Source organism: Dermacentor andersoni, chromosome 3, assembly GCF_023375885.2.
Source record: "Dermacentor andersoni chromosome 3, qqDerAnde1_hic_scaffold, whole genome shotgun sequence".
Classification (NCBI taxonomy): domain Eukaryota; kingdom Metazoa; phylum Arthropoda; class Arachnida; order Ixodida; family Ixodidae; genus Dermacentor; species Dermacentor andersoni.
Genome location: NC_092816.1, coordinates 155,057,529 through 155,071,922, shown reverse-complemented (window position 1 = coordinate 155,071,922; position 14,394 = coordinate 155,057,529).

Sequence of the window (14,394 nt, the reverse complement as noted above, 5' to 3'; positions counted from 1 at the left end):
TTTGTCCACCGTGTTCGGATCCACGGGAACTTGGACGCTTCTTCGGCCCTGGTTGAATGCAGGCGAAGACGTTCTCGTCGAGTACTTGTCCAGCGTGTTCGAATCTACGGGAATTTGAACGTTCGCACCCATCCCGCTGGAACTGCATGTGGTCGAGGGCGTTCTCGTTGAGTACTTTTCGCCCGTAGGCTCCGGTGGTGTCAGAGGCGAGGCCTCAGGAGATTTACCTTGGCCGCAATACGCCCTGACTTTCTCACGCGGCGGCGATTCCTTCGAGCTCATTCCTACAGGGTAACACAAGCGAATAAATACGAAAGAGATATCTTCCCTTAAGGCTTGTCGTTGATCAGCGTTCCAAGTAGCTACGCTTAGCCAATTGAAGAGCCCCTGCGCGCGCTTCTGATGTTGATGATCATGGCCTCATGTTATGGCTCATACCCACACTGGCGGATTGGCCAAGAATGCCGTGCTGAAACGATTACTTATTCCCTTGAAGTGTTGCATATTCGATGAAAAACTCTGTTTACTGCTACATCTACTTCTTCTCCCACAAAATGTGATAAACAGAGATTTACATGTAAGAAAATAAAGAAATGAGCACTGCGCATATTTTGGAACCGATTATATGTTAATTCAAGCTGACGATCAGTTGACGTGCGCAATCGTGGTACTTGTCCATCACTTAGGAGAAAAAGGCCATGACATCTCTTTTCAGTGGATACCAGGTCATTCCGGTATTATAGGAAATGATGAGGCAGATAAGGCAGCTCGGACTTCAAACCAAGAATACCGCTGCGTCCCCATTCCTTTCTCAAGGACCGACGCCGCGAGACAACTTCGCAGTCTAGCTCGCACGATCCCCTTAACAGCGTGGAATACCGCACATACAAGGCGCACAAGACTGCACAGACTAAACCCGTCACTTCAACTGAGCCCTCCGGCAGGTCTGTACAGACGCGAAGCGTCTTTTCTGTGTCGGTTGTAGGTTGGAGTTGCCATCATGAATGCCTGCGTACTCAGCACTAACTGGAATGGCTCAACGTGTAACATTTGCGGAGGCGAGGATACCATTGACCACTTATTGTGCCATTGTCCTCAACTTCAAGCACAAAGACATTCTTTGTCCAACGCATTGAGGAAATTCGATTATCGTCCTCTGAGTGAACAGACAGTACTAGAGCACCAACCCCACCGATCATCGGCTCAGAAGGCAGGGAAGGCCCTTTTGTGCCTTCTCAGAACGGCTAGTGTGCCAGAGCCGCTTTGACTCAAGTAATGTGCTTAGACGTATCTATACCTTCTCTCTCCCTTCTCTCTCTTCCCCTTCTCCCTTCCCCCAGCGTAGGGTAGCCAACCAGACTCTTGACTGGTTAACATCCCTGCCTTCCTATATTCCTCTCTCTTATTTGGTCACTGGGAAGACAGTGTAAAGAGCTTGGGTACTCTCTAAGAAAATAAGAACGAAATGGGGTATCCAAGTTACTCGTTTTGAGGAGTAACTGACAGGCCACAACCAGTTGTCCTTTTGGAAGGGTAACTGCGAGGGGAGAATCTTTTACTTCACATGCGATTGCTCCTTCAGTTATTTTTTTACGATGCTCCTCAAGAGAGAACGGTCACTGGTTCCCGTGCTCCTTGATGACGGAAACAGCGAAATCAGCAATTTAAACTCGGATAAAAAATTATTGAGCTGAAAAATATAGAATGCACCACAGTAGGAACGAACAAGGGAGAACACTGTACATGAAATGTATATAAAACACCCACCGCCATTGTGGGGAGCCGCCATTAAAAAGGCTTCAAGTTGCCAAGTTCATCCATCGTACGTATCCACTATAGACGTCTGACACTGGAGTTTCGCAAGACGCTAGCGCCATCTGCCGGTGCGAAGAGGCAGTAATTGAGTAGTGCGAAGCCGGACTCCCTTGTTAAGTTGCCTATGCAGCTAGCGACTGCGAACAACGGTTTAACTAGATTTTGGTCCACATTGCGAGTGTTTTGCGGACGCGCCGTCGAATAAGTGTTTTGTCACTTCTGTGGCCGAACTGCCAAGTGCTTGCTGGCTGATGGAGGAAACGGCAGCAACTTCGATAGCTCCGCGCGCTACAAAGAAACGCCGCAATCAACGCTACTGCTGTGTTGTAAATTACCATGAACGTGAAGGACTGAATAACAACGTTCAGTTTTACCGATTTCCATCGCGCTCGTATGAAGGGGAAAGGCGAGAGCGCTGGATAAGGGCCTGTCAACGTATTGGGTAATCGATTTACTTGCATTCCCCACAACACAGTGGCTCGCATGAGAAAGTCCGATAATATTGTTCGGCTGTAATTGTGCTGCGTAGCCCTGACGGAGGAACGCGGCAACCAAGCAGAAACTCGAGAATCTGCAGCCGCCACTTCGTTGGCAACAGAAAACACAACGTTGCCAACCATCCTGTGCACGTGCCATCGATATTTCCACCTGTTAACGGACGTCCGCCTCCGCTTGACTCAACAAGTGGAACGGATGGATTTGGCTGGTCAGTTCAACCAAATATTTTGGTTCGTGTATGAATTCAAAATCCTGTTCTAGAGGATCGCTGTATCGCGAGCTCATTTCTAGTTTCGGTATTTTGTATGTCCTGCGCCGATACAACAAGCACGTTTCGCAATGTGCTGAGCCTGCCCGACTGCGTCTTTCACATGTGAGCAATAATGTTGCTGTAGAAGCACTGGATGAGTAATCGCGAAGTAACGCACGCGTGTAAAAAAATTTCGCGTTTATTTACATATGTATGTGCGCTTGTGTTGCTTGAAGCATCTTCGAAAAGTTCAAAGGTACTGCGCGGTGATGTAGCTCCTGCAAGACAGAAATACGCGGCGCGCTGGCACTGTAGGAATCTTACTTTCGTTATGTTTCCACGCTGTTTGCAGCCTTGGAAAACGTTTTCTGTTTGCCGCCCTGAAAAGGCTATGGAAGTATTTACTCTCTGTATATACTTGCGAGAAAATACATTACGATAAAATCTCAAATACCTGCCAGAACCACTCATATGACTTTTTCACAGAATGAGAAACCACAATTATACATGTGCCAAATTAATTTTTCAATTGCAAGCGAGTCTGTGGCTTCCAATTAAGGCGTAAGTTGCGCACTACGGTGTACACAGTTTAAGGAGTACTGACACAAATTTCGGATCTTGTTTTTTTTTTTTTTTTTTTTGCTGCAATAAGTAGCTAATGACCCCGTAGTCACCGCACAAGATAGCGTTGGTTCAGAGTGCGGCAGGTAATTATTTGGAGTTTTGTTTGTAGCGATCAGTTCAAGTTTCGGTTGGGGGGAGAGCAATGAAATAGGCCAAAAAAGGAAGGTCACCACAGCTGGACACGTGATCGCATAAAACTGTGACGTGCTCGCACCAGCGCGCTCGCCGGCGCGAGAGCTGCGTCTTGCTTTTTCGTCTGCTAGGCCTGCACGTGCTTTGCGATTGGATTGGACAAACTTTGTTAAAGGTGCTACTTTGCGATGTCCGCTCCATCATCGTCGTCCAGCGGCGACTGTTTCCTGCTTGTGGTAGTCGCCGCCGAATTAGGCGTCGCCAACCACATGTGGTTGGATCCTCTACAAAGCAGTGACTCGGAAAGTGCGGCTGGCAACAGCCATCACTATGCATATACACACCGGTACAAGTAGTACGAGCCATTCGTCGAGGGCTCTTTGGGAATGAAGCATATTACGGAGCAGGACACAAGGCGAGGTAAAAGTCGACACAGCATCAGGCTTGGGGCCACGTAGTCCTGCTGGAAGATCATTGGACTATTCTAAGCTGGGCCGTTTTTGTCTACACCAGGCACGCTCGAAATTAAACTAGCAAATCTGGCTGTTCTTCAGCTGGGTCCATCCTAAGCGTGCAGCGGCGCGCTCGAACTCGGACCTCTTCTGCCGCTTATCGATGCCCAGCAAGCCAAGCGAGCTGGCGATCGCTGGGAAACGGTATATGCGTAGCTCGCTAGCCGTCGGATCCCAGGCCCACGGCCCTTGCCACCCGTCCGCAGCTGGTAATAAAGCATCGATATTCTTCAACACGATCAACATCTGCACTTTATGTCGCTGACAAGTGATAAAACAATTAGTCTTCCCGCGCCCTTGGTAGCGATCAGAAAACAGGTTAGCCAGGTGAGCTGCTTAGCAGAGACGATTGCAGAGGCGGCTGAGCTGACTGCTTGCGAGTAAAAATCACGCCAAAGAATTAATATATCGCGCAACGTTATATAACATGAAAACTTTTGAGGTCACTTTTTGAGTTATTTTCTGTTAAAAAAGAACTTTTAGCCGATTTTTGTGCCGCTCTCAGCGGCGAAAGTGGTGAGCGTCACGGGCAGGGAGAAAAAAAAGGCCAGGACGATGGGACCGGCGAGAAATTTGCTCGCAGGGCCCGCCCAGACTGCATTGCAAACTCGTGACGGAGCGTTTTCTCGGTTGCTTACATTATTTTCTTGTTATCGATGCCGCGAGGTTATGCGTATTGCGGTTGGCTGCGCGCACGTACTTTGAAATTTATTTTAAATATTTCTATCTCACAAATAATTCGATCTCACACGTTCACTTGAGTTCGAAATTTTGTGTCAGTAGTCCTTTAAAGGGCTTGCTCCCTTCCGCCGCTTCGGGAGCCGCGAGCAGTTCTAATGAACTGGTTTCGTGAGCTTGCACGAAACGATGACTTCTTAAACCTGGGGTACTCTGCCCAAATGCTTCCCCTTTCTGGAACCTAAGAGGAATGCATGGGCGCGATAACGTAAAACTATTCCAAACTTTTCTATTCCAATTCTGCTATCAGCCCTCCACGATTGGTCAAAAACTTTTTTCCTCCACCCCCACTTCGCCTGTCTGTCACGCGACGTCACGAAAACCGCGATACCTCCCCATCTGATATGATGTGTACACACTGATTATGCATGATTTGACAGAAGAAAGAAAAACAGTTATTTCTTATTCGACCCCTTTTCGCCATTAGCCCTCAGCTATTGGTAAAAAGTTTTCGGGCTGCACCCACTTCACCTGCCTGTCACGCGACGTCACAAAACCGCAAGAACTCACCGCGTCAAAGTGACGTGTACGCGATAAAGATGTATTAATATGCCGAACAAAACTGAATTTTCTTCGGAATAGCCGCAGGCTGCCCCGTTCCGAAAGGAATAGAAGAAGGGTGCCGCCGATCGCTCAGACGCTGGCTACTCGCACCTGCCGGAGAGCATGGGTGTATTTGCGTATAATAAAACTTCTTGCGTGGCCGTGTAACGTTTTCGAGCATTTTCGGCACGTTTACCCCCTCATTCTGCCAACTCTTATTTGCTGAGGGTCCGTTTTAGCGTCATTCTTGAGCTTCCGTTGCATGCCGCCGCGACTTTCGACCAGCCACCGCAAGCTAAGTAAGGGAAAGCCGACCAATCGTAGCCGCCGGCACCACCCTCTTCATCCGGTTATCGACTTTCAGTGCAGTGGCTCAGCCCCATCGAATCCCTCTCCACTTGAGCGTTCTCCTCGCCTCTTGTCAGCCAATTAGATACGACAAGCCGCTCAGTGCAGGCAATGTTATTCGTATTTCAAGCAAACAAAAGTGACCTCCTATGAACGAGGAGAGCGTTTGATTAGTCTGTTCAGACAACCCTATGGGTGACCGCCCGGTGCTTGCATCGGTGGTTACGCAAATTTGACGTCAGGAAATTGGAATAGAAACATATTGGAATAGTTTTACGTTATAGGGCCCCATATTTCCAAAATCCAGTGTAAAAAAATAAATAAAAGGGAAGACAAGAAAATCTGTCTGCTTAACGTCAGCGTCTAAAATATAATATGACAGTGGTTTGTATTTGCACGCTTGCATTTACGTTCAGTTAAATTGTCAACAGCTAACCAAGCATGAGCTGTTGCTTTTTATAGTGAACAGAGCACAGTGCTCATTGCAAGGCTGTATTATGTCACTAAAAAAATGTGCCATGTTATATTACCACAATTTTTTTTCTCACATGGTTAGATCTGTTGAGAGGCAAGACAAAAACCGGTTACTTCTCACAAAACTAATCAGGTTTTCTTCAAAGCACATTACCTGCCGTGGTTGCTCAGTGGCTAAGGTGTTAGGCTGCTGAGGACAAGGTCGCGGTATCGTATCCCTGCCACGATGGTCATATTTCGATGGAGGCTAAATGCGAAAACACCCGTGAACTTAGACTTAGGTGCAGGTTAAAGAACCGCAGGTGGTCGAAATTTCCGGAATCTTCCACTACTGCGTGCCTCATAATCAGAAAGTGGTTTTGGCACGTGAAACCCAATAATTTTGTTTCCAAACACATTTCCAACGTTTAAATGACACTTCCCCTATGTGCTTGTCTCTAGAGAGCATACTTAATTATGACTTTCCGATCAGAGGCATTACAAAGAAATTCCAAGTTAAGATACCCATAGCACTTGTGAAGTTTCATCTTGGTGTGACATACTGTATTTTGAAGGTTTGGTGACACTTAGTCAAATGGTATACCCACATTCTTGTTTTCTCGTTCAAATTCCATGGCAAAGTATTATCATTCTTTGGAGTGAGCTCCTCTACACCACGTGGAGTTCTGCTGGGCTGGCTTTCTGATATCCTCGTGTCCTTGCAGCTGCCTTCTTGCGTTATCTAAAGCGGGTGCCTGAAAAATATTGTGTGGATATGTAAACACGATAACATGGTGTAAAATGACAAGACCGTCAAGAAATAAGGTCACTGCACTAAAAGAAAGTCTTAGCTCTTAGTGTTGCGAATGAAATGCATGCCAAATATCCAAATGACTGCAATAGTCAACTGCTAAACTAACTTAAATTTTTAGCTTTAAGGAAAGAAGAAATAACCGACAGTTCATGCTCGGTCAGCACCAATGTTTTAATACTACCAGTATATTGAGTATTGGTTATTGTCAGATGTCATAAGTCTGTCATTGGCCTGGTTTGTCACGAACACCACTTGTGACACATCCTAAGCATATGCCCAGTGTGTCGCCCTCACGATCTCTGGTTGTGCCACTGCTCAAGCCATAATTTGAGAATCATATCTGCAAACAGGACGCTCCGGAGGGATAAAAATTTGGTGTTCCAGTTCAATGAACATTACTGGATGTGCCTTAAGAATGGACAACAAGGCTTGTTATGGCAAGCATACCCACATTTCAATACTAAGAAGAAACCGTTCACTGCGGCCTGTATCTAACCTTACTAAAAGGTATGAACTCGTTTTCATTTACGAGGTACGCATTGGTGTTCATTTTTGACAGAGTCGACTATTCGAGCAGCTTGAAATCTAGCATTTTACATTCTCGAAGGTATGCAAAAGTTGATGTTAGAGCTAAGTTATTATTTTATTAGGCCAGACGACCGGTAACACAGAATAGAGGCAACATTTTATTTTGATACTTTATTTCTCCACTAAAAATATTAAAGCGATGAATACACTTTGATCTGTCATGCAGTAGCAAAATGCACAGATTACGCTTGTAACCCCCTGAGGAAGGCTGATTTAACTGTTCAGATGACACAACTCTGAAGCGCCAGATCATATTAGCAAATACACAGACATGTCCATAACAGTAAGCGTATGCAAAACGCCCCTGCAACTGCAATTCCACACAGTAGCCGTTATATTCGATTCCGATGCATAACTCGCGGCTTGTCCATTCACCGAGTTCGTATACATAAGCACCCTTTCACAATAGCATGGTACTCGAAAGCGGCAACGCGAGACATAAAATCAGACATATAAGCACACCATTTCAATACATGAGCAAGAGCAGCTCAGTCTTATTCCGCCTGAAATATGAATTTATCATGCATTTTCAGTAAATTCAAGGTAACGTGACCAACTGCACCTTTGCATCATGCAGCTGAATGCCTGCGGGAAAGTTTCTAACTTGCACTGGCGCTGCACGTAACTTGAGTGGTGGCACATTACCTATGGGCGAAAGACATCGTCAAGCGCGAGACTTGTTATAATGAAAGCATGCCACCAGGAAAACCACGCCTTCCTTTTAGTGACTCCTTATTTCAACAGCGTTCCGTACACAGTAGACTACCAAACTGAATAAACTGAAACACACAAAACGCACGCTAAGCACGCTCCGCATAGGCTCGGTATGATGGGCTGGTAAACAAACCATTCGGTGCGTACCCTCGCCTCAGGTCTTATTAAACATACCATGGTTCTGTCAGCGTTTGCGATTTACGAAGCTCTTATGCAAAGTGGCAAGTGATAAAGCCACGTGCAGTTATCCCTACGACTGGCTTTTTCGATTGATATCGAGCGACACAGCGCGCTTGCCTAGCCCGTTGTCAATCCCGTCGGCTAAACGTTGCGACGAATTCCTGGTGACAGCATGTCATAAACGCAGAATGTGCACGTAAGTTAGAATTCACTTACCGTAGAGGATTGGTTTTAATAGCCAACGGCCTTCATTCCTGCTCGCTGGACGGATCACTTTTCTCCGGTGCTGTGCTGTTCCGCGATGTAGTGCGCGCGCGCTGTGGGGCAACTCCGAGTGAAAATGTAGAGCGCTGGTACCGCTTTTCCTTGCACTGTGGCTGCCTGTTCTCTTAGAAGCAAAACGGTGTGCACTTTGCTCAGCGTGCGTGAGTGATAAATCGCAATGTTCGGGGTCAGCCTCCTACAGTTGAAGCAGGAGCTTACGCTACGTTTTGTTCTATATTGCCGCAAGAGTAGAACGGGCATTCTACTCTCTCTCAGAAGGACAGAATCAAAATAACATCTCGCTCTCTCCTATCTGACGGAGTGAACAATGCATTTAATTCCACTCGACATTTTGAGAGAGTAAAACAATGCTTAATGAGGAAATCGGGCCCTTTAGCCCTGCGATACTCTCCCTAGTTTTTAGAGTGAGGCGTCTTGGCTATGTCGAATTCACCGATCGCTCTCTTTATCTCTCGCAACGTAATAGGCGCTTCAAGTGAGTCAGCGGCTTCATGCTCTAACTTTGGCACAAGTCCAAGGAATTCACCCTCAAATGCTTCATCCACCCTTGATTGCCGTCCCAGTAGTTGATGGTAATACTCTACAAAAGCCTGTTTATTAAAGTTATATTGCAATTAACGCGTATTGGAAGGCATTCATTGTGCCAGGATCTACATCCAACGCTTCCACTGAATTTTTTCAACCTTCAAATGGTCATCGACTTTTGATCCCATGAGGCGGGACAATATTTTTAGGACAATTAGAGAGGTTGGGCTTGGGTTAGTACATCTTTGTGTGCGGCCAATAGTGTCTCGTTTCTTTTGTTTTCGCGATACATCACATCCTATAACTCGGTCATTCATGCAGGTCGAACTTTTTAATGCTTTACCTGATTTCTTTGTTTCTTCAATTCTTTTTTTCGCTTTCGGGGGCTCATGCAAGAAGTTCACTTGGCGTTGCGTTTCCACACAGTTCGTTTTTCCACTGAGTGCTTGTAGTCCGTGCCACGTAAAACGTTAAACAAATATTTACTGTCCATGTTATTTCCGTCCCCCATTGTAACGATCACCACATATTGAATGCAGAGGCCACGGCGTACAAAAGTGAGTTAGTAAGATCTCTGTATCCCCTTAGGACAAAACATTATTTTATAAACTTCATAGCGGAACCATACCACATAAAAACCTTGTTACAGAAAAACTGTATCTTTGTCTCTTCAGTTAGCTGTCGTCGCTGTGATGTGTTAGAGACAATTGAACATTGTTTGATCAGCTGCGAAGACGACAACCTATTTTGTAATCTCGTCCAACGGAATTTAAAGAAAGACTAAAATAAACGCTCATAGTGTACACCATGCAGCTCGGTTAACGAGGCAGGACACTGAGACCAGGTTAAGAATCTGAACGCAGGTGCGGCAATGCAAAAGAGACTCGGCATTTTGTGTATGCTATGGGATGAGAGCTTAAAGTTGCGCGTACTTCCAACCATAAGCGACTGCCAAAAGGAAGCCGCCAGATTATTCTTGGGATCAATTAAACTAAGAGACGTTACGTGATGTACGTGTAGCGAGCGCAATGGGCCACGCAAGACGACAGAGAAAGCCGTATTCTCTCTCGCTCAGCGTACCCCGTTTGGCCTACAGATGACTTCGCTTAGGTTTGTAATATCCTTGGAACGGAAGGAATTCAGGTGCTATTGACCAAGGACGTCGGGCAGCTCATCAATGACTGGTGCGTACAAGGTGCATCGTTTAGCTAAGGTATGCGCAATAAGTACATGGACCTTCACTTCCCACGCTTAAAATTTTACGTAATTTTCTCCCGAAGAGGCAAAAGAGATAAAACTTTATTATGTCCTTGATGGGGTTCAGAGGTGGTGGGGTTCGAGAGACTAACCCCCAATCCCCCCTTCCTCAGACGGCGGCCAGTCCTTGCTTTCTGGCGGCGTCTTCGGCCATCCGGACGGCCAGGAGGTGCTCCTCTGGGTCCAAGCTGAGCAGCAATGTCTGCCACGCTCCGTCGTAGTTATGATGCGTGTGTTAGTGCGGGAGGACTAGGCGGGTGAGGCTTTGGGGCATTGCCAGATAATATGATCGAGGTCAGCGCGGGCCTCGCACGCTTTGCAGAGTGGGAAGTATGCATCGGGGTAAATGCGGTTGTAAAGCACGGGGTTCGGAAAAGTTCGTGTCTGAAGGAGTCGACAAGTGGTGGATTGAGATTTATTCAGTGTTTTGTTCAGCGCTGGGGGGTACCGTAACCGCTTTCTGTGGTAGTGCAGGAGAATTGCTCTGAACGTGACCATTCGGTCCCGCGCGTGACCGCGATGCAGAGCAGAGGGCTGGTCGGGATCGGAAGACGCGGGAGAAGGATCATGCGCCCGGTGTGCGAGAGCTCGGGCGGCATCGTGGCCGGCTTCGTTTCCAGCCAGACCCGAGCGACCAGGGGCCCAGATGATCTGGACGCGGCGTTGCCTTGAGGGAGGAGTGCCAGAGAGTATCTTCTGCGCTTGGGGCGCTATCAGTCCTTTTGTGTAGTTACGAATGGCCGTTTTTGAATCGCTGGTGATGCAGTGTGCGTTGGTAGCCGCGTAGGCCAAAGCGATGGCCGTTTCTTTTCCTACTTCGGTTTGCGTGGTGAATATTGATGCGGCCGCGGCGAGGCGGTACTGTGAACTCGCGACTGCGACGACCGCCATGGCGTTTTGGTTGGGGTGTTCCGCTGCGTCCACATCGGTTACGTCAGCGGCTTGGTCGTAGCGCTGTTGTAGTTGTTTAGCTCTTTCTGCACGTCGCTCCGGATTGTGTTCAGGGTGCATACTGCGAGGTATGGGCGGGATAACTAGCTGACCACGAATGTTTGGAGGGATGGGTACTTTTGGTCCGAATTGGGTGGTGTAGGTTATGCTTAGCGTGCCTAGAATGTGCCTGCCCGTAGTGGAATTGGAGAGTCGTTCGTATTGGGTAATACGCTGCGCTTCAATAAGTTCGTATATGGTGTTGTGAATACCGAGGGCGTCCAGTTTCTCGTTAGAGGTGGAGATGGGAAGATGTATGGCTTGTTTATAGGCCCTCTTGATCATGGTTTTGAGACTAAGCTTGTCAGTTGCATTGAGGCTAAGGTACGGGGCGATGTAGGTGACCCTGCTTATGGCGTAGGTGGGTACCAGGCGTATACGTTTGTTTTCTTTCATGCCGTGATGCCGATTTCCGAAGCGTGCAATGAGGCGAGTGGTTTGGTGTACATGCTTATCTAATTGCTTGATTATCTCCGTTGTCTGCCGTTTTGTTGGATGCGTAAGCCAAGGATACGAATGCTAGGTACAGTAGGTATGCGTTGCTGGTGCACGTGGAGTTCTATCTCGGGCGGGTGAGGGCCTGGACGTCGACCTCCCCAATTAGGCTTGTACAGAAGGATCTCCGATTTCTGTGGCGAGCACACCAGGCCACGCGGTTCTACGTATGCAACGACCTCGTTGATGGCTTGCTACGGCGTGTCATGGATGTCCCCGTCGCTGTCCCTGCTGACCCACACGGTGATCTCGTCAGCGTAGAGGCTATGCTCGAGGTTGGGGATGCTAGCTAATGCAGGCGGTAGTCCGAGCAAGGCAACGTTAAACAGATAAGGGGATAGAACCGATCCTTGCGGCGTGCCTTTGCTACCGAAGTTAATAATTTTCGACTGCCACCCTCCGATGGTAATGGTGGCCGTGCGATCTGTAAGAAAATTCTTCACGTAGTTATATGTTCGATGTCCAGCCTGGAGTTGTGGCAGTTGGTGCAGTATGGCCTCATACGTGACGTTACCGAAGGCCTTGGTTAGGTCTAGCCCCAAGATGGCTCTGGTGTCCAGCCTGGAGCTTTTATCGCCATCGATAATTTGGTGCTTGAGCTGAATCATGATATCTTCGGGCTGCCGCCCGAAGAGGCAAACCGCTGCATCGTATGCAGTTCAATAGACCGTGCACGAACTTCAATATTCCGCGATATAAAGACGCTACCGTTTTCGCCGCATGACTCAACGACAAGGAGGAAAGGAGGAGCAACTGCATGAGGAGTAACTGTTGCCGTTCGTCCTTCGGTTCTTCTCTTCCCGACCAGGGATTAAACACGTACGCTCCAAAACTTCCACAAGGCACGCACACTCGTGCACTTAGTCCCTCGAGGGACGAAAGCACCCTCTTTAGGACTAACTGTCCAGTTACTCCCATTTTCCCCGGCATTTTTCTTACATTGTATAGGTATACAACCTACAGACAGACAGACGCAAATATGGTGAAATACTCTAAGAATGCTTCTCGCCTTAAAATAAAAATTTCAGTGCCATTTCACTTTGTGAAGGTGGATGACCAGCGACGCTGTGTACAGTGATGAGTCTATTGATTTACTATATGGTGGTTATTATATCGGTCGAATAAGTTTACATATACGTGTCTTCAGGATTCTACCATGTTTTATTTTATTTTCTTACTATAGTGATCATCGCTTTATTGTCGTTATGGCAGACGGCCATTGGGTGAACGAGGATGCTGGAAAGTTTTTTAGCGAACGCCAACTTTATACATGACCGAAGACGAGTAGTTGCTGCAGCGACAAGTGTATAGCTGAATGCCGAACCTATCCTCGCGGTATTCGGGGTCCCGACGTGCATAGCGCGTACGCTTGGCGTTGACTGCCCGCTCCTAGTCGGTGGTCTCCTTCCGCCGCCTGAGTGCCCATTCTCGGTTCTGTTCGCGAAGGCGATCTTCACGGGACGCTGCTGTTCTTCGCCGGACGGGAGGCGGCTACGCGACGGTCCAGGCCCGTCGACCAACGCGAGCTCGGCGCTATTGGCCTCCCGCCATCGTCGCTCTTGGAGGACGCCTTGCTCTTCCTCGGTGCACACAGTACGCTTCCTACGCATGGTACGGCCAGAACGCAACTGCTGATAACGCCGGTAGGCGGTGTTGACGTCACAGTAAACAAGCGCACACGTGATGTCGGACTATAAACGCGTCTTCAGCGCTTAGTCCGACGTTATCGGCGCGCGGATGAGCGTCGATCGACGTAAGGCGCATCGATTCCTTGGTCCACGCGAACTTCTTCTGCGCACGCAGAAAAAACGGAAACCTAGCCACATACAGCGTCGCTGTAAAAAAATTCGGCATAACCGAGCTCACGATGACTGTCAAAGGTAATTCATTTAGCATTGACTCAATATAGCAACACAACGCATTGCCACCGCCAAAACGAGTTTTCCATGACGCGTGTAATGCCTCGGACTGCTGCTGTATGCTCACTTTCGCTTTCAAAGTGTTTGAGCATTCGCGCCAGCACGCGCTCAATGTTGTACAGCATTCGGTGCCATTGCATGCCACGCAATGTAGCCCCTACTCTCTGCTGGTCGAATACAGCACGGAGTTGTTGGTTCGTCCTGATTGGTCGACGGCTCATTCATAGAGGTCCCTCAGGGGAAGAGCTTCGCAGTACAAGGTTGAATTCATAGAAAAAAACTGGCTCTCCCGTAATCGAGAGCAAATGGAATCATCAAGTGGAATCGGCAAAGCAGATGGCTTGGAGGTGATGCATGGCCCAATCTTAAAATGGATGTAGTGCATGTGCTCTGCGGCACACCCCATCACATCACACCACACCGCACCACGCCATACTGTGCACTTGTTCACACGGACACTGTCCAGCTCAATCGGTTGATGTGGCGTGAACAAAAAGAGAAAAGCAGGTATTGTCGTACTGCTCTAGGCATTCCTCAGGCAGCGACTTATCAGATAGCTTTAGAATATATGCACAAAGAATACGCAGCCGCAACGCACATTTTCACAGATGGCTCTACAACTCCACATCGTTCATCATGCGGACTTTTTGTAACCTCTACAGGGCAACGATTCTCGTTTCGTCTTGAGCGAGCGACATCATCTACTTCAGCGGA